This window comes from Hordeum vulgare, chromosome 1H (genome assembly GCF_904849725.1).
Source record: "Hordeum vulgare subsp. vulgare chromosome 1H, MorexV3_pseudomolecules_assembly, whole genome shotgun sequence".
NCBI classification, from domain to species: domain Eukaryota; kingdom Viridiplantae; phylum Streptophyta; class Magnoliopsida; order Poales; family Poaceae; genus Hordeum; species Hordeum vulgare.
This window is the reverse complement of record NC_058518.1, coordinates 223783160-223809320: the sequence shown is the minus strand read 5'-3', so window position 1 is coordinate 223809320 and position 26161 is coordinate 223783160.

Sequence of the window (26161 nt, the reverse complement as noted above, 5' to 3'; positions counted from 1 at the left end):
CCGAGCACCACCGGACGACCGAACAAGAGCAGACCAACAATAGGAAGGTAAAGTGAGAGGAATTTCCTAGAGTTTTGAGCAAGTTTCTTGTGAGACCCAGTGATCCCCTCTTAATAGTGCGGGGTCCCTATACTCAAGAAAGACAAATAGAATGATATACCACTTTGTCTTGTTTCTTCGTTCTTGAGGATCCTGGACAAATTAGTCATGATCCATACAAAAGCTCTTATGGGAACAAAACCTGAGATACACTCGATTATGATGATTAGTTTCCGATATGTATGTTGTCAACAACATCAAAATATGATTAAGGGCATGATTGCACTTTCAATCTCCCCCTTTTTGGTTGTTGATGACAACATACATATAGCTCTCAAAAAGTAAAGATGACTTAGGAGGGATTTGTTATGGAGCTCCCCCTGATTATATGCATAGTAAAGCAATTATGGTCGGGGAGCTCCCCCTTACTTTGATAATGAGTGCATCGAAGTTATTATATTGATCAATAGAATAGCATGATAACACATCATCCATATTTTGGTCACTCGTATGGATTTTAAAACCGGTGTCTCAAAAACCAAGAGCATTGAGAAACTGAGCATAAGAGGCTGAGAGCTCGGCGTCGGACGTCATCCAAGTGATGGTGTTATCCGGACAAAAGAAGCAAGTTGCATAGAACTGATGAATGGCAGCATGGTTGAAGTCATGCTGAAAAGCAAAGGGTGCAGCAAGACCAGATGACTTGATGAGATTAATGGCACCTAGATATTTCGTCGGGTGAGTGTGAATATGCTTTAGTCAATGTAGTAATGAACCGACAGACCTTTAGGAACAATGACAGTGGAGAAAATGTTTGCCTGAACATTTGTGTAAAAATGTGAGTCCATGGAATCATGCACAACAGAGAATTGATCAGTGCCGCTATAAAACTTAAGATAGGCAGATTTAGGGACCTTGGTGAAATCCTTAATTTTGCGACCTAGAGAAGGAGGGGGCTCAAGAGAGATGCGACGAGCATCACGTTGAGGCTGATTTGGAGGCGGAGGAGGCATGTATGATGGTCTCTGAGTGTCGGGCTTTGGAAGATTTGTGCGAATGCCAACAAATTCAGCTCTTTCTTCATATTCCAGCTTAGCTTCGTAGTCAGAACCCTCCGAGGATGAGACGGTTCACCGAACCAGATGCTTGGCGACGCACTTGGAGGGATGAACTTGTTCTAGGGAGTCATCGGACCCCACACCATGGGTAGCACGAGAGGACGAACCTACGGGGATCTTGCACCTGAAGTGCTTCATCTTCGGCATGGAAAAAACTCCTACAACCATGTTTGAGAGACCCTAAGTCTGGGACCGGATGCATTTGGAGCACTGAGAGCAGAACTTCAGGGAAGGAATCAGTTGAAAGAGAGGGAGAAGGAGGAGGTTACCTCGAGGCGCAGAAAGAGAAGGGCTCCGGCCGGAGAAGCGGCCGCAGGGAACCTGGCGGCAGCCTGGCGAGGCAATGGGGAAGAACGAAGAGGGGAGGCAGGGCGGGGAGTTAGGGAAAATGCCTAGACTTGCGTGCCTCTAGACTTTATATGGGGTCGAATCATCGGACAACTGACAGATGGCGGACGTCCGTATATGAATAAATTGTCGGACGACCGACACTCATTGGACGTCCGGACATCAAACACGTCACCGGATGGCCGAGACACGTCGGACGTCCGAGAGGGGCAAATAGGAGAGAGAGGCAAACAGGGATAATTTCTTATGTGTTCTGTGTCACCCATGATAGTGAGATGATGGAGAATATCCTAACACATGTAACACCCAGGATTGTTTCAAATAGTGACCATTCCAGCTAAACAACTCTAACGATGTTCATTATAAGGGTGTGGGTGGTGGTTTAATCCACCATGTTTTAGTAAACATGGGATGGCACTGCAAATATAACTCGAGCCCATCACCACAACTCCATCATTGAAAGCACCAAGTCACCAAGGTGAACATAGTAAGTTTGAGAGTGTTGGGTTGATTTATGCATCATATAGGGTGAGAGCACTCATGAATTGAATGTCTCCCCATAAATACATGCCTATATGTCGGGGGGATAACCCCGGGGTAGGCTCATCAAGCCTGTTCCTTCATTTCCGGCCCGAAGGACATGAATCTATACAGATTCCCAAGGCCCAAGTCTTCTGGCCGGCTAGGCTGCACCTACCGGCTAGAGGACGAGGTAGCCGTCCCTCTGGCTGGCCTGGCAACCCCCGCTGGCTGGAGTGGAGGCGGCTACCTCTTCTGAGCCGGCTTGATCCCGCCAGCCCGGCTAGGAATGAGGCGGCCGCACACAAGCCGGCTAGCCAAGCAGGCTAGCCAGCCGAAGATCACAAGTCACATCAGATCGTAGGTCAGGATAAGACCTTACGATTAAAGGTAGCTACGCATCAGCAAAGGTACTGGATCAGGGCGCGCGGCAGGTATGAGCGTCGGCGGCCACGCCGCTGACCTACCCCGGCTTTGATCCATCACCTAGCATAGTGTCGGACCATCACACTCCCACTGCATTACTGCACTCGGCATGGGGAACAGTGGAGGCGGCCGTACTACCTGCCCATGACGAATCTCGCGGGGCGACGCTTGACGTACAACGCGTGCTCAGCGTCAACCTCACGCGAGAGCCTCATTGGCCAGCGGGCGGGTCCCACTGCCAATCGAGACCATGCAGCCGGCGGGCCCCTCAAGCGACAAGACAAGACTCTCGTGGGCTCCTGGCCAGCCGGCGAGGCTGCCAGCCGGGTCCCACACTTGTACCCTTTATCCATATTGTAGGCCGGGGGGTTCGCCTATAAAACCCCCCGGTCGCCCTCCATGCAGGGGGGGGCGATCATTCTATAGTCATACAACACTACACGCTCACCAACCACAAAGAGAGAGGCAGAGACGAGCTGGCTGCTCCCCTCTTCCTCCTCCCAACATAGCTCCAGGAGCAACATTGTATTCTGTTCATACACATCAAACACTCTGGCAGGATTAGGGGTATTATCTCTACGGAGAGCCCTGATCGTGCATCCCATGCGTGTACCAACCTCGTTCCCAGCGTCCACCTTTGTCCCTTCGGTTCTCACCAACTTTAGCCTACCTATGGGATATGTTGTGAGTATTCACCGACATTTGGCGCCCACCATGGGGCCGATCGCGGCATCGGATGGCTTTACACACTGGGCAGGGCCCCGCACCTACACCACCGGATGCATCGCGTTCGGATCAGTTTGCATGCTCGTGGAGCATGCTTTCGACGAGGCAACACCCATGATGATCGACGTCCCCGTTCGCCATGCGGATTGAGAAGAAGATTCTGATGACGAGGCGCTCCCGAGTGTCGTCGTCGCTGCTATGGATAACCTCAGCGTTCTCTTCAGTGACCTACGTCTCAACGACGGTCCGCGCTACTTCGGCGAGGACTTCGACGTTGAGGCGCTCTGCGCCAGCTTTAGTAGGCGCTCTATCGCTGAGATAACTACCCACGACGTATATCCCAACAACATCCTCATCTTCGACGGCTCTCCGCCGTTGGTAGGGTTCTTCACCCCATGCCACATTGCTGCCGTTTCCAACACCGTGGAAGTGATGGTTATTGGCGCCGGCACTAGCACGGCTCCCGGCAAGGCCTCAGCAAGCGCTGGCGAGCCCACCGCTGCCGCAGCCGATACTCTTCGGGACGCCATCGCCGGCCTGAAGACACCCGTCACCGCTTCCGCAAACCCTGCTGACGCTCGGGCCTCGCTGGAGGAGGCTCGCAAGCGTATCCTGGAGGAGGGCATCGCTGTAGCTTCGGCGAAACGTCGGTTGGAGGCTACGAAGCGCGAGTATAACTCCGCATACGGCCTTACTCCGATTTCCGAGGCCCCTAGCCGGCTTGGATAGGTCCGCAGCCACGGTCGGTTCATCGCCGAGGTCCTAGGCGGCGATCTGCCCACCTACGAGACTCCTGCGGCCAACATGCGAGCGGCACAGGAAGCCATGGAGGAGATGGCAAGCCTGGAAGATGAGGAGCGCGCTTTCCAGGAGAAGTGGGTCAAGGAGCTCCTTGACGCCGCCAACCAGCAACACGCTCGGCTTGACCCCAGTCAGGCTCAATAGGAGTCCCCAGGACCCAACTGAGGGGCACGCCGCAACCCTAGCGGTCAGCGTCATGCAGAAGGATCTTCCTCGCATCGCCCTTCCGGCCGGAAGGGCGAGGGAAGCCAAGACCAGCGCTCCCAGCGCCAGAGCGAGCACACTTCGGGCTTGCGTCACGAAGGCGACGAGGGCGATTCGGAGTGTGAGATTCTTCCCCCGCGAAGAACTCACGTCTCTGGTTCACGAGGCGCCTCCCCTCTCGCCACTAGGGCTGGCGCTCACGCCACCCAGGATGAGCGGGACGCCCGCCGACGTCTCATCGTCCTGGCCCAGTCAGCCCTCCTAGAGGAAGACGGTCCCGTCGGTCCGGCCTGCTTCGGCCCACGGATCCGAGGGGAGCCGTTCCCCCGAGGTTTCACCCTGCCTCGGGACACGCCAAAATACAATGGCACAGCCAAGCCAGAGGACTGGCTAATTGACTACACCATGGCCGTTAGCATTGCCAGGGGCAACAAGCGCGTAGGAGTCCGCTACGTGCCACTCATGTTGACCGGCTCGGCCCGGACTTGGCTTAACAGCCTCCCGGCCGACAGTGTCAACTCCTGGGTGGACTTTGAGGAGGCGTTCGTCCGCAACTTCACTAGTACCTACAAGCGCCCTGGCCGGCCCCGTGAGCTGGCCATGTGCGTCTAGAAGGCCGACGAACCCCTTCGCGACTAAGTCACCCGGTTGAGTGAGCTCCGTAATTCCTGCGAGGGGGTGCATGAGGTACAAGCCATCCACTAATTCATCGACGGATGCCGGGACGGGACCCTCCTCATGCACAAGCTCATGTGCACCGAGCCCACCTCTCTGGCGGTGCTCATGGCCAAGGCGGACAAATACGCCACGGCCGACTCAGCGATGCGCGTCAAGGTGACCGCCTCGGACAAGGTTGTGCCTACGCCGGCTACTGCCAAGCCGACTGGGGACAACCGAGATGGCCAGAACAACTAAAAGTGCAAGGCGGATCCGATGGATCCCCGCTCCAACTGCAAGTTGGTGGCCAGCATGGAGGGCGACGCATCGGCTCCTCAAGCCGGCCCTCCACGAAAGCGTCCCAACAGAAGCAACACCAACTGGCTGCCCAAGTAGTCCTTCGAGCAGCTGCTCGACGCCCCCTGCAAGATACATTCTGGGACACAGACGTCTTCCCACACCCTTTGACAGTGCAGCTTTGCACGCCGCTGTCCCAAGGGGATGGCCTGCCGGCTCCTCCGGGTGCGCAGGCGGCCCCTCGTGCACCGTCTCCTCCGGGTGCGCAGGCGGCCCCTCGTGCACCGGCTCCCAACCACGCTCCGGCTCCGCCGCCGCCGCCTCGCGACGACGGCCATCACCAAGACGACTACCCTCATCAAGACGGAGCGTTCTTCGTCTTCACCAGCGAAGGCGACGACAAGCACAACCTACGCCAGAGGCGGCACGAGGTAAACGCCACTGTCCCCCCGGTTCCCCAATACATGCATTGGTCCGACAAACCCATCACATGGAGCCGGGTGGACCATCCTACGGTGATGCCCAACCCGGGGTCATACGCGCTCGTCCTCGACCCCAACTTCGCCTCCAAGAGGCTCACCTACCGATTCTCCTGGGTGCTGGTCGACGGCGGCAGCAGCATCAACATCCTCTACCTCGACACTCTCCTCAAGCTCAGACTCAAGGAGACGGACGTACTATCGACCAGTACTGTCTTCCATGGCATCATGCCTGGGCAGTCCTGCTCGCCCATTGGCATGATCCAGTTGGACGTCCTCTTCGGCGACAAAGCCCACTTCCTCCGAGAATCCATATGGTTCGAGGTAGTGGATCTCAGTAGACCATATCACGCGCTGCTGGGAAGACCGGCTCTGGCCAAGTTTATGGCTATTCCGCATTACGCCTACCTAAAGATGAAGATGTCGGGTCCCAAGGGCATCATCACTATTGTTGGCGACTACAAGAAGTCGCTCGAGTGTGCCCAAGATAGCAGCCGCCTCGCCGATGCCTTGGTGATTGCTGAGGAGAAGTGGCAGGTCGACCGACTCGTGGCCCAGGCTACTGAGCAGCCGGCGATTCCTTCTCCTCCGTCCCAATCGGCCGGCGAGGGCTCTTTCAAGCTGGCTAAAGAGACCAAGAAGGTCCCACTCGACCCTGCCAACCCAAAGCAGTGCGTCACCATCGGGGCTGATCTCTGCCCCAAATAGGAAGGCGAGCTCGTCGACTTCCTCTGTGAGAATCGGGACATCTTTGCATGGTCCCCCAAGGACATGCCGGGTGTTCCGAGGAAGTATGCCAAGCACAAACTTCACGTGCTACCGGATGCAAAGCTGGTGAAACAACCCTTGCGCCGCTTCGCCGAGGGGAAGCGGCGCATAATCGGAGAAGAAATCACCCGGCTCCTTGCAACCGGCTTCATCATGGAGGTTTTCTACCCGGAATGGCTGGCTAATCTAGTCCTGGTGCTGAAGAAGAACAACACATGGCGAATGTTTATTGACTATACTAGCCTGAATAAGGCATGTAGGAAAGACCCTTTCGCGTTCCCTAGGATAGATCAAGTGATCGACTCCACTACAGGCTGCGAACTGCTGTCGTTTCTGGATGCTTATTCAGGCTACCATCAAATCAAGCTGGATCATGCTGATCGCCTGAAGACCTCCTTCATCACGCCCTTCGGGGCCTACTGCTACACCGCCATGACGTTTGGTATGAAGAACGCAGGTGCGACATTCCAACACTGCATGCAGCAGTGCCTACTGCCACAGATTGGCAGAAAGATCCACGTCTATGTGGATGACATCATCGTCAAGACGAAGCAGCAGTTCAGCCTCCTCGACGACTTGTGGGAGACGTTTGCCAATTTGTGCGAGTACAAGATCCGGCTCAACCCAGAGAAGTGCGTCTCCGGGGTTCCAGGCGGGAAACTCTTGGGGTTCTTCGTGTCCGCCTGCGGTATCGAGGCGAACCCCAAGAAGATAGGCACCATCGAGCGGATGGTGCGGTGGGCTCGAATCCTCGACGTCCAGAAGTTCGCCGGCTGCTTGGCGTCCCTTAGCCGGTTCGTTAGCCGTCTTGGCGAGAAGGCCCTTCCACTCTACCAGCTCATGAAGAAGACAACGAAGTTCGAGTGGAACAACTAGGCGGACGAAGCCTTCCGCGACCTCAAAAGGGTAATCTCGAGCCTGCCGATCTTGGCAGCGCCGTCTGAAAGGGAACCCATACTCATATACATTGCGGCGACCACTCGCGTGGTTAACGTAGTGTTGGTAGTTCAGCGAAAAGAGGAGGGCAAGGTCCTGCCAGTGCAGCGCCCTGTCTATTACCTTAGCGAGGTCTTGTCCGCTTCTAAGAAGAACTATCCACATTATCAAAAAATGTGTTATGGTGTTTCCCTTGCTGCAAAGAAGTGGAAGCTATACTTCCAAGAGTATGCCATCACTGTGGTGAGCACTGCTCCACTTTCAAAGATCATGGGCAACTGTGATGCCACGGGCAGGATTGCCAAATGGTCCATCGCCATGGTGGACCATGATATTTGGTACAAGCCTCGCACCGCCATCAAATCTCATGTGGTGGCCGACTTCTTAGTCGACTGGGCCGAGACTTAGTTTGAGACACCGCCTCCAGACTGCACGCATTCGTGGATGCACTTCGACGGCTCGAAGATGCGGACAGGACCGGGAGCCGACATCGTCCTGACGTCTCCGAAAGGGGACCAGCTCAAGTACGCTCTCCAGATCCATTTTGCCGCCTCCAACAACATCGCCGAGTACGAAGCACTAGCTCATGGCCTCCAGCTCGCCAAGGAGATCGACATCCGACGGCTCATATGCTTCGGCGATTCAGACTTAGTGGTGTAGCAGGTCTCTGGCGAATGGGACGCCACGGACGCCAACATGGCAAGCTACCGCTTCCTCATTCAGCAGCTCAGCGGCCCTTTTGAGGGATGTGAGTTTCACCACGTTCCTAGGGTAGAAAATGAGGTGGCCGATACACTGGCGAAGATCGGCTCCATGAGACAGGCCATTCCAGCCGGCGTCTCCCTCGAGAAACTCCATAAGCCGTCTATCAAGCCGTCTCCCAAGTCGGCATCGATCTTTGTGCCGGCTGACTCTACGGTGCAAGCACCGTCGGCTCCATTAGTTGCGCCGGCCGCGGTTCCCACGTCGGCTGCACTCACTATGCCGACTCCAAAAGTGGCACCGGTGAATCAATGGTACAAGCACCGTCGGCTCCACCAACTATGCCGGCTGTAGTTACTATGCCGGCTCTATTGGTCCCACTGACTCCAATGGCAGCGCCATCTACGACAACAAGCCCGGCTCTGCCTAGACTCGAATCCTCCCAGTGGGTGGACGTCATGGAGGAAGACGGTGAGCCGACCCTCAAAACTATTCTGGCCTTCCTGGACGAAGCGGAGGCGACCCTTGTGTCGGCTCCGTCATGGGCTCAAACTATTCTGGCCTTCCTTCTTCGCGGCAAACTTCCTCAGAACGAGGCGGAGGCGAGACAGATCTAGCGCAGGTCCGCCGCTTATGCCATCATCAATCGCGAACTGGTTCGACGCAGCATGACCGACGTGTTCCAATGCTGCGTCGAATTAGAAAAGGGACAGGAGATCCTCAGAGACATCCACCAAGGGGAGTGTGGGCATCACGCCGCCTCGAGAGCCCTAGTGGCCAAAGCATTCCGCCATGGATTCTACTGGCCCACGGCCCTCGAGGAGGCCGTGGATCTGGCCGACAAGTGCGAGGGTTGCCAACGCTTCAGCACACAGAGCCACATGCCTCCTTCGGCCCTCAAAACCATTCCCCTGTCATGGCCATTCGTCGTCTGGGGACTGGACATGGTAGGGCCCTTCAAGACGGCTCGCGGAGGGATGACACATCTTTTGGTGGCCGTCGACAAGTTCACCATGTGGATCGAAGCCAGACCTATAAAAAGTTGAACGGCCCCACCGCTCTCAAGTTCATCACAGACATCTCTGTCCGATATGGCGTTCCCCACAGCATCATCACCGACAACGGCACCAACTTTGCCAAGGGCGCTCTAGCGCTCTACTGTCCCAAGGTAGGCATCTGGATCGACTTGGCATCAGTGGCACACCCTCAGTCGAACGGCCAAGCAGAGAGGGCCAACGGCTTGATTCTGGCCGGCATCAAGCCAAGGCTAGTGGCACCACTGGTCAGATCAGCCGGCTGCTGGATTCAAGAACTGCTGACTGTGCTATGGAGCCTCCGCACCACGCCCAACCGGTCGACCGGCTTCACTTCATTCTTTCTGGTATATGGGTCCGAGGCTATTATTCCCACGGATATCGAGTTCCACTCGCCTCGGGTCACCCTATACACAGAAACGGAGGCGAAGGAGGCAAGAGAAGACAGTGTGGATCTCCTCGAAGAAGCAAGGGACTTGGCCTTGAGCCGGACGACCATCTATCAACAGAAGCTGAGATACTACCACAGCAAAAAGATCAAGCCTCTCTCTCTCAGGGAGGGAGACTTGGTCCTCAGAAGAATCCAGCGCACTGCCGGCCAGCACAAGCTCTCATCCCCATGGGAGGGACCCTTCATCATGAGTAGGGCGTTGCACAAGAATGCTTACTACCTGATCGACGCCCAAAAGCCAAGGAAGTGCAAGAGGGACGACTCTGGCCAAGAAACGGAACGTCCATGGAACGCGGCGTTGCTTTGCCCGTTCTATTGCTAAAAGGCAAGAATCAAGCAAGGGAAAGAGCATGCACATGTATCTTTCTCCCTCTTCAGGGAACAACAACAAATGCAATAAAAAGAGCATGCTTCATGTTTCTTTTTATTGACAGTTTTCACTCAGTGTACGCCCTTTGACTGGCTTCAATAAGCTCGGGGGCTACACCGCATACACCTCTTGCTGGCTTTATCAAGCTCGGAGGCTACGCAGCGCACGCCCCTTGCTGGCTTTAACAAGCTCGGTGGCTCGTTAGCCACTTGGACGCCTTCCCTATTGTAAAAGAACTCATAGTGTAACCGGCTGATCCCTGGTCACCTCGTACGAGCCTGCGGGCTGGCTCCGGCCGCCTGGTTTGCGAGGTGACGCCAGGTCAGGTCGGATACATACAAAGTTCGGCTACAAAGGGTCGCCGGCTCAAGCTGGCTCGATCATATATACGATATCATTCAAGCCGGCCTCTGATTGGCTTATGTCTTGTTCTTTAAGTCTCGATGGCTTCGAAAAGGAGTTAACCAGGAATCAAAAGACAAGATCATAGGACAACACGCTTGGCAATACGAATATAATGCTGAATATATACATTCACAAAAGCATTGGCCCATGACCGACATTCATTACATCGCTCCGAGGGTAGAACAAAACAGAAAAGGACACCGGCTACGGGGCTGCGGCCTCATTGGTCGCCCCGGCCGCTGCTCCTCATGTGGTAGCATCACCATCTCTGGCTGCTCCCGAGGCGGTTGCGCCGTCTCCCTCGCGAGGGCTCCCGGCTCCGTCCGCACCGGAGTCGGCGTACGCCGCACCGCTGGAGGCGGCAGCAGATTCCATAGCCCGGGCCGCCTCTTCGGAGCTGCCGTCAGAGTCATAGGGCTGAAGGCCGTGCAAATCTTCAGCGATCACACCGCCATCCTCACCCCGCTCCAAAACGAAGTCGTCCCAGGCTGCGTACCCGGCGACGTCGCTGGCCCTCACACGAAGCGCCTCCTCCATGCCTTGCAGCTCCGCCTCCGAGCCATCACGCTGGGCGGAAAGCTTGCCCAACTCCAAGTTCCGATACCAGGACTTGGCCAAGCGAAGGGCCATGTAAGCCCCAGCCCGCGCAGCAGAGGCGCGCCAGGCATCCAGGCATTCTCCACCGGCTACAAGCCAGCGGGCGAGCCGGCTCATGGATGCCGACTCCACGCCTTCCGGCCACAAGGCCGCCACCATCGACGAGCCTGTGACCTGGAGCTGAGCCACAGACTCGCCGAGGGTGCGCAGGCGGGCCCGAAGGCCCACCTCGATCTCCTCCACGCTCCAGCCGGAGGTAGTGTCTACCTTCTGCCCGGCAGCGCGGCGCTCCTCGCGGCTCACCTCGACGGCGGTGTCGGCCACGATCTGGGTCTCAGGAAAGAGACCTGGAATGGCAGCAGCCAGGACGTAAGAGCACAGCAAAAAGAGGAGACGGCCGAAAAGACCAAAAACAAGACCATGAAGAGAGACTCACGATGGAAGGCGCCATCGGTCTCATGGGAGACCTCGAGGACCTCACGCTTCCGCACCTTACTCGCATGTGTAAGGCGGGCAACCTCCTCCTGGAGAGTCGTCGTAGACTCCAAGGCCTTGGCCAGCTGCATTTGCTTCTGGACAAGGGCCTCCTCCTTCTCTCTCAATGCAGCGTCCTTGAGGTCCATCTCCTTGAGATGAAGCGACGCGAGGCGATCCACGTCAGCGGAGTAGGAGGCCTCCTTCTCCTGCAATGTAGCACGCAGTCGCTCCAGCTCGACCCGGCTGGCCGCCTCGAGCTCCTTCTTCTCCGTCTGAAGAAGGACCAGTTGCTCCTGGAGCTGGTTGCCGGCGTTACGTAGGGTGTCCCGCTCCGTGGAAGCTTCGCCCAGCCGAACTTCGAGCTCGGCGATCCGGCTATCAGCCCCCAGGTGCTGGGTCCACAGCTCGTTATAGGCATGCGCCTGAGCATCATAAAGCTCCTGCGAAAAGAGCGAAAAAGGAACATGATTAAGATTTGGCCTGGTTAAGACTTAACCAGCCTGATTCTCAGGGGTTACACCCAGTTGGTGCGCTAGCGCGCCCCCACTGAAGAAACCACACAGGGAAAAGGGCCTCCAAGAGATTCGGACTGGTCGATGATCGACCGGCCCAATTCTCGGGGGCTACACCCAGTGGGTGCGCTGTCGCGCCCCCACTAACGCAAAAGGAAGAGAAAAAAGTTCAAAAAGCCAAAAAGGAAACACCTACCTGGGTGCGGGCATCCAGGTGCTCCCTGTCGCCGCACACCATGCGGGCCGACTGCTCCACCTTGGACCGGCTGCTGGAAAACATCATCACCAGCTCCGGTACGCCGGAAAGCATGGTGCCAGCGGGCAGTCGCAGGCGGGCCAGGTTTGCCGCCCGCCATGTCCTCATAGGCCGGCTCCCAGCCCTGCCCTCAGCTCCTGGTGCAATAGGGTCGTGCTGTGGAATGACGATGGCACCGGCTCCTAGTGCCGGCTCGGCAGCCGGCTCTGGCGCCATCCCGGCTGACGCTACCTCCTCCGCGGGAGGCGGATGGGCTGCGTCTGGCGCATCCATGGTCGCCCCTGGGGCATCAAGGGCCGTGTCTGGCGCAGCTAGGTCTAGCTCCGGCCCGTTGGGTGCCGCCTCGGCTTTCGGAGAGTTAGGGACCGTTTCCAGGTCCACCTGCGCCGAGGCTTCTGGCCCTGAAGGCTGCCCCCCCTCAGCCCTTTGGGCCGGCCTTGAGGCGGCCTCGCTAGCTGGCTCCTCCGCACGAGAATGTGCGTAGGGGTCATGTCTAGCCTTCGCACGCTTCTCCACCGGTCTCTCGACCCGGCTGGGGCGGGGCTGGCCCACGGCGGCCTTCCCCGCAGCCGTGTCCCACGGGCGCTTGGACTGCGTCTCAAGCTCCCTCTGGGCAGCATCAGCTGCTGCCCAGCCAGCCCGCTCAGCTGCGGAGGCGGTGTCTTCATCCACATCCCCTGCCTCCTTGTCAAGCAAAACTCCTAAGGAACTAAGCTCCTCACAAGATAGATGAAGAAATGGGGGAGGAAATCTTACCCCGCTTCCATAGGGACCTGCCTCCGGCCAGCACCGCGGCGTCTCTTCGTGCCGCCGGCTCGCTATCCGGCTGGACGACCCGGCGCCGGCCGCTTAGGAGCCGGTCGGGAAGCTCTGGCACCCTTGCCCTTCTTCCCGGTTGCCTCGTCAGCAGCGGTCGCTCTACTCCTTTGGCGCCTGCTGCTCGTCAGTGGCGGACTGGTGACCTCTTCCACCCCATCAGAGTCCTCCTCGAAGGCTGCACCAGAACAGAATCAGGCTATCTCGTCGTCGTCCGTCGAGTCTGCAACGGAGGGCCGTGCGTACTCACCACACGACTCTATCCCTTTCGACTCCAGGAGATTCTCCGAGCCGGTGGAGGAGTCCGAGCGGGATTCAATCACGCCCTCGTCCTGAATCTCCGAGGCGTCGGACACATCCACATCAGGAGCGGGCGGACGAAGGGACCCCTGCAGATTGTCGAACAGCTGCGGAAAAGGATCCAACCAACGGCTCAGCAATACAACTGGCTTCAAGGCAAACAACAAAGAAGAAAGAAGCCACCTACCATCGGAGGCGGATGAGCCCTGTTGAATGGGACATCCCCCACATCCATTCCCCTCTCTCATCCATGCGGGCGATGGAGATCAGGTTCACCCTTCGCGCTACAGCGTCGGGGGTGAACCTCTTGGTGGATAGCTGGCATGGATCATGCCGGCCGCTCATCTGGCAGACCAGATGCGGCCGCCTCTGCAAGGGCGGGATCCGGCAGATCACCATGGTGGTGAGAAGGTCGCGGCCAAGGAGGCCGCTCTTCTCCGAAATGTCGAGGTGGGCACAGATCAACGCCACCTCGTGAATCGGCTTGGGGGTCTTCGCATCCTAGTTCTGCCTTGTCGGCGGGGCGATGTCGAACAGGGGCATGTTGAGGGCGTCCTGGGCTGGGTCGGCGCTCTTCACATAGAAGAAACCCTTCTTCCAATGCTTGATGGATTCTTGTAGAGGCATCTGGGGGAAGCCCGACTTCGAGCGGTGGTGCACCAACGCAGCCCCGCACGGCGTCAACGGGCGCGGCCCCTCGAGCTTCTCCACCTCGGATTTCTCCATGGCGATAGACTGCTGCTTGAAGAAAAACAGGCTACACCACAGGTCGACGCGGGGCTCGATCCCCATGAAGCCCTCGCAGAGGACCACAAAGGCTGACAGCTGCAGAATGGCGTTCGGCGCCAAGTGATGCGGCTGCAGGCCAAAGAAGTGAAGCCATTCGGCGAAGAAAGCGCTGGCCCGGAGCCCGAAACCCCGGTAGAAATTCTCGACGAAGACCACGACCTCTCCCGCGGTGGGTGCGGGAGTGGTCTCGGCGCCAGGGAGGCGCACCAACACTTGGGAGGCCGGGGGCAGTAGTCAGTGGTGACGGAGCGCGTCGATGTCCCCTCGCCGACGTCACTGCCCAACCAGGCTCCCTGCAAGGACGCCTTCTACGCCGAGGGCCTCTTCGAGGAAGAACCACCAGCCATGGCTGTGGATGACGGAAACCCGAAGGGGACGGCGAGTGGGCGACTTTGCAGTGACGAAGACGAAGGATGCGAGCTCTTTCTCTCTGGGCGTAGGGAGGAAGAGAGCGCGAATGCGGGGCAAGAAGGGGGGGTGGATGGCCTCCTCGGAACCCCCGCATCCCATTTAAACCCCCACGAAGCGACGTGGGGAGGGGATCCGGTGCGCTCCGGACCCCCATTAATCCTGTGTATTATGGGCGGTAACTCTTCCCTAAGCCCAACCGCCGCGGAGTAAATTCGCAGAGGATCTCCCGCGCGGAGGCCGAGGGGGCGTCGTGGCGGGACCCAGGACCCAGTCCCGGTCCCGTCATCAGTAATCACCATCATTACGCCAGGCGGGGCTTGGCACGTGGCGTTCTCCGAGCAAATTGCGACGAGGCCGAGGCGTCGCTTCGAAGCCAAACGGATTCAAAGCCGGCGCCCTTCGTCGCGAGTAGCGGAAAAAATATGAAGTCAAATTGATAAGCCGGTGAGGCCGCCCGCCCGCAGGCGGCAGGCCACGCCAGCTTCGGGGACTACTGTCGGAGGGATAACCCCGGGGTAGGCTCATCAAGCCTGTTCCTTCATTTCCGGCCCAAAGGACATGAATCTATACAGATTCCCAAGGCCCAAGTCTTCTAGCCAGCTAGGCTGCACCTACGGGCTAGAGGACGAGGCGGATGTCCCTCTAGCCGCCCTGGCAACCCTCGCCGGCTGGAGTCGAGGCGGCTACCTCTTCTTAGCCGGCCTGGTCCCACCAGCCCGGCTAGGAATGAGGCGGCCGCACACAAGCCGACTAGCCAAGCAGGCTAGCCGGCCGAAGATCACAAGTCACATCAGATCGTAGGTCAGGATAAGACCTTACGATTAAAGGTAGCTACGCGTCAGAAAAGGTACTGGATCGGGACGCCCGGCAGGTACGAGCGTCGGAGGCCACGCCGTTGACTTACCCCGGCTCTGATCCATCACCTAGCATAGTGTCGGACCGTCACACTCCCACTCCATTACTGCACTCGGTGTGGGGAACAGTGGAGGCGGCCGTACTACCTGCCCATGACGAATCTCGTGGGGCGATTCTTGACGTACAACGCGTGCTCAGAGTCAACCTCACGCGAGAGCCTCATTGGCCAGCCGGCGGGTCCCACTGCCAATTGAGACCATGAAGCCGACGGTCCCCTCAAGCGACAAGACAAGACTCTCGTGGGCCCCTGGCCAGCCGGCGAGGCTGCCAGCCGGGTCCCACACTTCTACCCTTTATCCATATTGTTGGCCGGCGGGTTCGCTTATAAAACCCCCCGGTCGCCCTCCATGCAGGGGGCCAATCATTCAATAGTCATACAACAGTACACGCTCACCAACCACAGAGAGAGAGGCAGAGATGAGCCGGCTGCTCCCCTCTTCCTCCTCCCAACACAGCTCCAGGAGCAACATTGTACTCTGTTCATACACATCAAACACTCCGGCAGGATTAGGGGTATTATCTCTACGGAGAGCCCTGAACCTGTGTACATCGTGCGTCCCATGTGTGTAGCAACCTCGTTCCCAGCGTCCACCTTTGTCCCTTCGGTTCTCACTGACTTTAGCCTACCTATGGCATATGTTGTGAGTATTCACCGACACTATACCTAGACAAAACATGAAGTAAGTGTATCTAGGTGTACAAGATTTCAGATAATGTTATCAAGCTCCAAGATACCAAGTTCACGCCTAAGTTGAGAAAACCTTGCTTCGTCCAATGGCTTGGTGAAGATGTGTGCTAGTTGCATATCTGTACCCATAGGAGCAATATCAATGTCACCCTTTTGCACATGATCTCTTCAGAAGTGATACCTAATATCAATGTGTTTTGTGCGAGGGTGATCAATGGGGTTCTCAGCAATCTTGATTGCACTTTAATTATCACATAAAATAGGCACATGTCTATAGGTGATGCCATAATCCTTTAAAGTTTGTCTCATCCATAGCAATTCAGTTGCATAGCTTGGAGTTGCAATGTATTCAGCTTCGGCAATGGAGAGGGAAAGACAATTCTACTTCTTCGAGGACCAACTTACCAAGGAGAGTCCAAGAAACTGACATGCACCGGGAGTGGATTTCCGTCCCACTTTGTTACCAGCCCAATCCGCATCTATGTACCCAATGAGGTCAAACTTTGCATCCTTGGGGTATCATAAACACAACTTTGGGGTGTGAACAAGGTATCTAAGGATATGCTTAACCGCCGTATGATGGCTTTCCCTAGGGGAAGCTTGAAATCTTGCACATATGCCTACACTTAACATGATGTGTGGTCTAGATGCACAAAGATAAAGCAATGAACCAATCGTAGAGCGGTAAATAGATGGGTCAAAAGGAATACCGTCGGTGTCTTCAGTGAGAACAAGTTTTGTGGACATGGGTGTCTTACATGGTTTAATATTTGTCATGTCAAACTTTTCTAGAATGTCCTTGAGGTAGTATTTTGTTTGAGACAATAAAATTCCTGCATGAAATTGTTGTGTTTGAAATTTGAGAAAGAACTTCAAGTCCGTATTGAGTGATATTTCAAAGTTCTTAGTCATGGAGGCCACAAAATTCTTGCACAAATGAATGTTAGGAGAACCAAAAAGATGTCATCCACACAGACTATTCATAAGATCAAATCACCGTTATCCCTCTTAGTAAAAAGTGTAGGATCGATCACCCCCTCACAAAGCCATCATCGAGTAGAAACTTCTTAAGATGATCATACCAAGTACGTGGTGCTTGTTTGAGGCCATACAAAGCCTTGTGAAGTTTATACACATAGTCTTTGTGATCAGGGTCAACAAACCCAGGTGGTTGTGATGCATATACTTCTTCTTGTAGAGGACCGTTAAGGAAAGCACTCTTCACATCCATTTGATGCAACATAAAACCATTGAAAGCAGCATCAGCCAGTAAAATGTGAATAGACTCAAGATGAGAAACAGGAGCAAAGGTCTCACCAAATCCCAAACCTTCAACTTGGGAGTACCCTTGTGCCACTAACCTTGCCTTGTTGCGGATGACTATGCCATTGTCATCTTGCTTGTTCTTAAAAATCCATTTTGTTCCAATGACATTGTGTTCCTCAGTTGGTCTTTCGACTAATGACCATACTTTGTTGCCTTTCAAACTGTTCAACTCTTCTTGCATAGCAACGATCCAATCATTGTCCCACAATGCATCGTGTACCTTGAGTGGCACAACACTAGAGAAAAACGAAAAGTGAGCACAAAACTTTGTTAATTGTTTACGAGTGACTCAACCTTTCGATATGCCGGTAAGAATTTTATCAACATCGACACGACCGACCACTCGTGGCACGATGGAGGTTAGGGTTGCACGAGGTTCAACTTCATTTCTATCATCTATATTCTCAACATATGGATCATTAATCTGTGGTGGAAGATATTCTTCTTCACATTGCAATTGTTGAGGTTCATCATCATTGATAGCATTTTCTTGGTCTAGCTATTGATGATGATATTGTTCTTGAATGTGATCATGGTGAGGGACGTGTTCTCCTTCTTGATCCTGAACAACTGGCATAGGTTGAGCACTAGGATCTTGTGGAAGTATGGGTGTTGAGTCGACTTGAGGATGAGGGAAACTTCCATCTTCTGCATCATCATCATGAGGTTCTTATTCCATTGGAAGAAGGCCACCAACACCCATGGTCAAAATATCTTGAGAGGGATATTCTTCACCTGCATCACTTAGATCAACTTGCTCCCCATGGGAGGCGTTAAATTCATCAAACATCACTTCACAAGTTTCTACAACACGTCCATTGGATTTGTTGTAGAATCGATAGGCGTGAGAGTTTGCTCCATAACCAACAAATATCCCCTCAATTGTCTTTGATTGAAATTTTCCTAACTGTTCCCGTTTGTTGAGGATGAAACACTTGTATCCAAATAGACGAATGTACTTGACATTTGCTTTTTCCCGGTTAAGAGCTCATATGGAGTCTTCTCCAATATTGGGCAGAGGAAGAGCCGGTTTGATGCATGGCATGCTGTGTTGACAGCCTCAGCCCAAAAACTATGTGGTGACTTGTATTCATCCAACATGGACCTTGCCATTTCCACAAGTGTACGGTTCTTCCTCTCAGCTACACCATTTTGTTGAGGAGTGTAGCGTGCGGAACATTGATGCTCAATCCCCTCATCACTAAGAAATTTTTCCAAGGTGTAATTGTTGAACTCGGAGCCATTAGCACTTCTTATTACCAAGATTTGTTTGTCAAACTTGCGTTGGGCTTGCTTGGCAAAATGAATGAAAGTGATATTCATCTCGTCCTTGGACTTGAGGAAAGACACCCATATATATCTTGAATAATTATCAACAATGACAAATCCATACTTTTTCCCACCAAGACTATCCCATGACAAAGGCCCAAAAAGATCCACATGAAGGATCTCCAAAGGCCTTGAAGAAGATACAATATTCTTGGGTGGGTGCTTTGATTGATGTTGCTTCCCGGCTATGGATGCACTACACACACGATATTTCTCAAAAGAGATATTGGTTAGTCCAAGGATGCGATTACCCTTTAAGAGATTTTGAAGATTTCTCATGCCGAGATGGGCTAGCCGGTGATGCCATAGCCATCCCTTATCGGCCTTTGCCATTAGACAAGTTGCATGGAATGTGATCTCTTTAGAGAAAACATCCGTGTTAAGGTTTCCAGCCAACTCTCCAACAAAATCCACTTCGAGAGTATCTCTCTTAAAGACTTTCACATCCGTTAGTCCAAATAGTGTATCATAACCAACAAAAGCCAATTGGTGAACATCAAGCAAATGGTATTTAAGGGATTGGACAAGCATGACATTTGCAAGAGACATGTCATTTGTGATAGCCATGTTTCCCAACCCGAGTACCTGTCCTTTTGATCCTCCACCGAACACAATGCTGATAAATGGTTGAATAGCTTCCATAAAATCAAAAAGCAATTTGCTATCTCTGGTCATATGGTTGGTGCATCCACTATAGATCACCCACTTGACTCCACCATAGGAAGCAACCTACACACAATTTATGACTTGGTTAGAGGTGCCCATTTTACAATGGGACTTCTCAAGTTTGTCAAAAGGGTCTTAGGGACCCAAATAGCATAGAACCGGAATGCATTATGAGGACCAACAAATTTAGCATAAACCTCTCGATCCTTTGTTTTACAAAGTACATAGTATGGAGGCATGAACTTTTTTGGCTTTTTGAGAGTGGGCATGCCCCTAGTGGCCTTCCCATTCATGACCTTACCTTTCTCCTTGTGCCCTTCTCGTACAAATGTTTCTTTTAGAGGGGTGCTGCACTTGAGAGGATACATATTTTTCTTGCTTGTGATCGGGTTAAACCCGATCCCTTCCTTGGCAAACACCTCATTGTGTTGGCTCAAAATCACATTAAGATTATTTTGTCCTTGTGCACATGTCATGAGTCCTTTCTCTAGTTGTGCCTTTATAAAATGGTTTTCCTTAAGAATAGAAGCTAGGTCACCACTAGAGTTAGTAGTACAAGTATCAACATTGATAATAGGTGAGGAGTAAACCTTCGATAGAGTTTCAAGATAAGTGAGTTTGAGCGTCTCAAAGCTCTTTGTAAGAATAGTGAGCTCGTCTTCCTTATCCTTGAGGGACACAAATAAAAGCTCGCAGTCCTTAGAGAGAGAAACATGAGATTTCACAAGCTTACTTTTATCATTCATCAATTCCTTGCACGAGTTCTTAGACTTTTCCAAGGAGGCAAGATTTTTAGCATGATTGTCAATGTTTGCATCAATTTTTAAGCATAGTTGATCATTTTGAGTTTCCTCATATTGGATTATACGCTCAAGGATTTCGTTCTTTTCCTTTTCCTCGGTGACGAGGGTTTTGAGTTCCTTAATGGTATTGGTGTGTCTACTCACCATCTCCATAAGCATACGAAACATAGTGAGCTTCTTTCCTTTAAGGGAGCACATGAACTTATTTATTTTAGCAAGCATAGGATCATCTATATCGTCATCATCATAGTTATCCTCCGCATCAAGATACTCATCACAAGGAGTAGACAATAAAAGGCGGGAATTTGAGCATGGAGTTACCTTAACCTTCTCAGGAGAGTTTTGGTCCTCTCCATCTTTTATGACGGCCTTTACCTTCAAGCACTTGTGATCATTTCCCTTGTAGTCTTTCATATAGTTGTAGGTGACAACATCACCACTCTTGTTGACTAACCTCAAGGTGTTTTGTGAATCTTGAGCTACTCCGGCAACCCCACCAACATCTTATGGATCGGATTCTTCATGAGCAACCATTACTTTCCCGTCTCTTCTCTTGAGCCTGGAGTTCATAGCGTTTGGAAACTTCTTATTTGCAAAGGTCTTGGGAAACCTTGGTTTATCTTCTCTCTTCTCCTAAGGGCAATCGTTGAAGAAGTGGTTGGTTTCCTCTCAGTTGTAGCATTTTCTTGCCTTCTTCTTCTGGAATCTTCCCTTGAATTTTCCTGTACTAAACTTCTTTACAAAGAGGGCAATGTCTTCATATGAGGGGCTCTCATCGGAGTCTATCTCATCACCATCTTGAGCATCATCATCATCTTCTTCTTCTACACTTTGCTATTCCTCACATACATGCTTGGCCTTGAAAGCAAGACTAATCTTCGATGTTGAGGTACCATGCATGGCATGATATTTTATAGCATTTTCCTTTGACTCTTCGAATAGTTGGAAAGTGGATATGATGTAATCCAGAGTCATTTCCTTGAACCCATGAGGTTGTCTTATATCCCACATCATTTGGTAATGATATGGAGCAAGTGCGTGAAGTAGCTTGTCCACAAGAAATCTCTTGGTCAAGTTGAATCCATCTTGTGTCTTGTCACAGTCACATGACTCAACATCCGTGGTGAGAGCCATGAGCCGCTCTAGAAGCTTCTTGGGGGATTCACCTTTTTTCCATACAAAATTTTTGCAATTGCCCCTTGGCAATTTCATACTGATCAAGCCGGAGGGTGGAGGTACCGGTCTTGGTCCTTACAATGTTGTCCCATAATTCCTTGGCACTTGTGATGTGTATGTAAGGTCTCCCTTGCTTATCATTCATTCCTTTTTTTATACACATGATTGCGGTGTCATCGAGATGCTTGTCATAAGTTTCTCTTGGAGTGAGATTCTTTGGGTCGACAGGGTGGTAGCCATGCTCCAGAATGTCCAACATTTCATCATTGGCGTACATAAGATGATCCTGCATACCAACTCTCCACAAGGAAAAATCAGAACTATCATCAAGCAAAGGAGGTTTTCCTCTAGGAGTATACTTAGGTTTCTCAACTTGAGGTCTAGCATAAAGCCATGGTACACTAGTTTGGTCATTGTTAGGAGGTTGTTGGCAAGGTGAAGAAATATGCACATTTGTCCTCGAGTCCCCACCACTTGGAGGTGATGCCATCATCATGGATAATGTGGCCGATCTCATTTGATCCAAGGCCTCAAGAGAAGCATCATGCTCCTCCTTTTGCTTAGCAAGAGCCTTTTCCATATCTTCAAAAGTGAAGTACTTGACTTTCATGCAAGTCGCACACTTATCCTTTAGATCCGCAACAAGGGTAGTCCCATCGGGGTTCATCTTGCTCTAGGGTGGTTAAGCCACAAGAATAGAGCATGACGCTTTGATACAAATTGAAAGGGATCAAGATGGACCTAGAGTGGGGTGAATAGGTACAGTTACAAATTTTAACGGTTACTTAGAAATTTTAGGCAATAATGTGGAATATGAAAGTGAGCCTAACAATTTCAAGGGTGAAGGTTAGTCTTTGTGTACCAAGCATGACAATAATTAGGGTATGATAATGCACATGTAGGTAATCAAAGACTAGTAACAAGTAGGAAGTTAGGGTTAGCGATGACCGCAACTCTGAGAGACAAGGATGTATGCCGATGTTCACTTCCTTGGAGGGAATCTATGTCACCGTTTAGAGAGGTGGGTGTTACCACGATGGCACACCAATGCCACGAAGGCTCACCCTATTCTCTCCTTGAGACAATACCACGAAGGCGTTTCTCAACCACAAGTGGTAAGCCTTTGAGGTGGCCTCAGAACCCTCACAAACTTTCCAGGGGAAATCACAACGGTTTGATTCCTCTCTGAAGAACTCCTATAACCTAGGAGTCACCAACCTCCAAGAGTAACAAGATCACGGGGACTGCTCAAAACTTGGTCAAATCACAAATAGCTTGGGTTGAGAGGAGGAGAGGAAGAAAATCTATGTTTTGATTGGCACAACACTCAAGGGAACTCATAGATGCTCTTGGGATCTAGGATTTTAGTGTAGGCAAATGGGAGTGAGAGACAAAAGTGTTCTTGGAATCTTTTCACTGTGTTGGACAACTCTCACTCGAGGTGGGAGAAGATTATATATAGTGGTGGTAGGAAGGTGGCCATTGGAGCCACTTATGTTGTGTAGTTGCCGGACATCCGACAGTTCACGGTCGTTCGGACAACCACGAGGGGTCGGACGTTCGACAGTGGTCGATCGTCCGAAGATGCATAAAGTATGAGGATATTTGGTGGAGATGTGATCAACATACGAACGTCTGGAAGACGTTGGCCGTCCGAGGATACATAAAGTACTAGGTTAGCACATCATTTGGTGAAAAGGTGAAAAACATATGGATGTCCAAAAGGCATCGGCCGTTTGGGGCCCGTTTGCCCGGAAATGGTCAGAAGTCCGACATTTTAAATCTGTTTAGTGGCAACGGAACTCCTAATGAACACGGACGTCTAGTCCTCGGACGAACGGAGGAGCCGGAAGTCCGAGGGTTCAAATCTGTTGGCTGGCTCTGGATTTCCGGTGGACGTCGGCCATCCGGCGTCCGGACGTCCGAGAACCACCGGACGACCAACAACAGCAAACCAACAACAGGAAGGTAAAGAGAGAGGAATTTCCTAGTGTTTTGAGCAAGTTTTTTGTGTGACCCAGTCATCCCCTCTTAATAGTGTGGGGTCCCTATACTCAAGAAAGACAAATAGAATGATAGACCGCTTCGTCTTGTTTCTTCGTTCTTGAGCATCCTGGATAACTTAGTCTTGATCCATACAAAAGCTCTCATGGGAAAAAACCTGAGATACACTCGATTAAGATGATTAGTTTCCCACATGTATGTTATCAACAACATCAAAATATGATTAAGGACATGATTGCACTTTCACTTGGAAGACTTCTTCACACTTCGGCGTCCATTCAAACTTCTTGTCCTTCATCAACAGTGTGGTCGTAGGTCGGGAAATGCTTGAGAATCCTTCAATGAACTTGCGGTAATATCCCGCTTGTCCGAGGAAGCTTCTGACTTCCTTCACATTGGTTGGAGATTGCCATTCAGTCACGACTTCAATCTTGGCAGGATCCACTCGCAATCCTTCTGTCGTTAACACATGACCCAAGAATCCAACTTCATGCAGCCAGAATCCACACTTGCTGGTGCTCTCAAAGCTTATCCAGGACCATCCTCAAGTGTTGCTCATGCTCCTATTCAGTCTTGGAGAAGATGAGTAGGTCGTCAATGAAGACAACAACAAACTTTTCCAAATACTCCATGAATCCTTTATTCACGAGGTACATGAGGTAGGTTGGGGCATTGGTTAACCCAATTGACATGACCGTGTATTCAAACAGGCCATACCCGGTCACAAATGCCATCTTTGGGATATCTTGGGGTCTAATCTACAAGTGGTAGTACCCATACCTGAGGTCGATCTTGGAGAATACCTTAGTACCATTCAGATGATCGAACATGTTTTCAATCTTGGGGAATGGGTACTTGTTCTTTATTGTCACCTCACTGAGAGAACGGTAATCAACATAGAATCGGATAGTTCTGTCCCTCTTTGACACAAATAGAACATGTGATCCCTAGGAGAGGCACTAGGGCGAATAAATCCTTGTGTGAGCTGCTCAGCTAGTTGCTTCTTCGGTTCAACCAACTCTTGCGTACCATTCTATAGGGCTTCTTATAGATGGGTCCTGCTCTGGGCATTATCACAATAATGAACTCAATGTCACGGTCAGGAGGCATTTTGGGTAGCTCATCAGGGAAAACATATGGGTATTCACATACCACTATCACTTGATCCAACTCAGTTCCCGCTAGACAATTTACCTGCGGGGCTTGAGCAGAGGTAGGGTTGGGAACATACTTGACTTCAACTCCCTAGCTATTGGTTATGGTAACAATCCGCTTGGCATAGTCTAGCAAGCCTCGGTGCTTGGTTAACCAATCCATGCCAAGGATCAGATCGAAGCCTTGCAACTTCAGGATGATAAGATCTGCTTGAAAGTGTAACCCGTCTATGTTAATCCCAACTCCTTTACATCCTATTTGGTCCGCATAATTGATATAAGGGTTTGCACAAACATATGACTACCCAGGGGTGTAGGCTTCATACCACTTTCTAGTGCAAACTTTTGGGTAAGAAAAGAATGTGAAGCACAACAATAAAAAAGAACAGTTGCTAGAGTTGAGTTGACGAGGAACGTACCCAGTATGACATACGGGTCTTACTGGGCTTCCTCAGCTGTGACGTGATTTACACGACCTTTTCCATTGTTGGGATAGTTGCAGGCAACTGGTTTCCTGGGTTGCACTCCATCGCCTTGTCCTTGGTTTGGCGCATTGGGGCGCATTGCATCTAGCTTCTTGTTGGGGCACTGCTTTGAGATGTGTCTAGGCTAAGCACACCCAAAGCATGTGAGCTGCTCGAAGTTGTTGATTGATATGTCTCCGTCGTATCTACTTTTCCGAACTCTTTTTCCTTGTTTTGGAATCTAATTTGCATGATTTGAATGGAACTAACCCAGACTGACGCTGTTTTTAGCAGAATTGCCATGGTGTTGTTTTTGTGCACAAATAGAAGTTCTCGGAATGTCCTGAAAATTTACGGAGATTTTTTCTAGAATAAAAGAAAAATACCTGCGCAAAAATCTACCGGAGGGGGCGTGCCAGTGGGCCACAAGCCCACAGGCCACGACCACCCCCCTAGGTCACACCGTGAGGGCTTGTGGGGCCCACGTGGCACCACCGCCCCACACTCAGCTCTATATCTTCCGTCTCGCCTGGAAAAAAATCTGAGAGAAGGTTTCATCGCGTTCTACGATACGGGGGCACCGCCACCTCCTGTTCTTCTTCTGGAGGGCACATCTGGAGTCCGTTCGGGGCTCCAGAGAGGGGAAATCGTCGCCATCGTCATCATCAACCTTCCTCCATCAACAATTCCATGATGCTCTTCACCGTTCGTGAGTAATCTCATCATAGGCTTGCTGGACGGTGATGAGTTGGATGAGATCTATCATGTAATCGAGTTAGTTTTTACGGGGATTGATCCCTAGTATCCACTATGTTCTAGATTAATGTTGCTACTAGTTGGCTATGCTTAATGCTTGTCACTATGGCCCGAGTGCCATGATTTCAGATCTGAACCAATTATGTTGTCGCTAATATATGTGTGTTTTAGATCCTATCTTGCAAGTTGTAGTCACCTACTATGTGTTATGACCCGGCAACCCTGGAGTGACAATTGCCGGAACCACTCCCAGAGATGACCATAGTAAGAGGAGTTCATGTATTCACCAAGTGTTAATGCGTTGGTCCGGTTCTTTATTAAAAGGAGAACCTTAATATCCCGTAGTTTCCATTAGGACCCCGCTGCCACGGGAGGGATGGACAATAGATAGCATGCAAGTTCTTTTCCCTAAGCACGTATGACTACATACGGAATACATGCC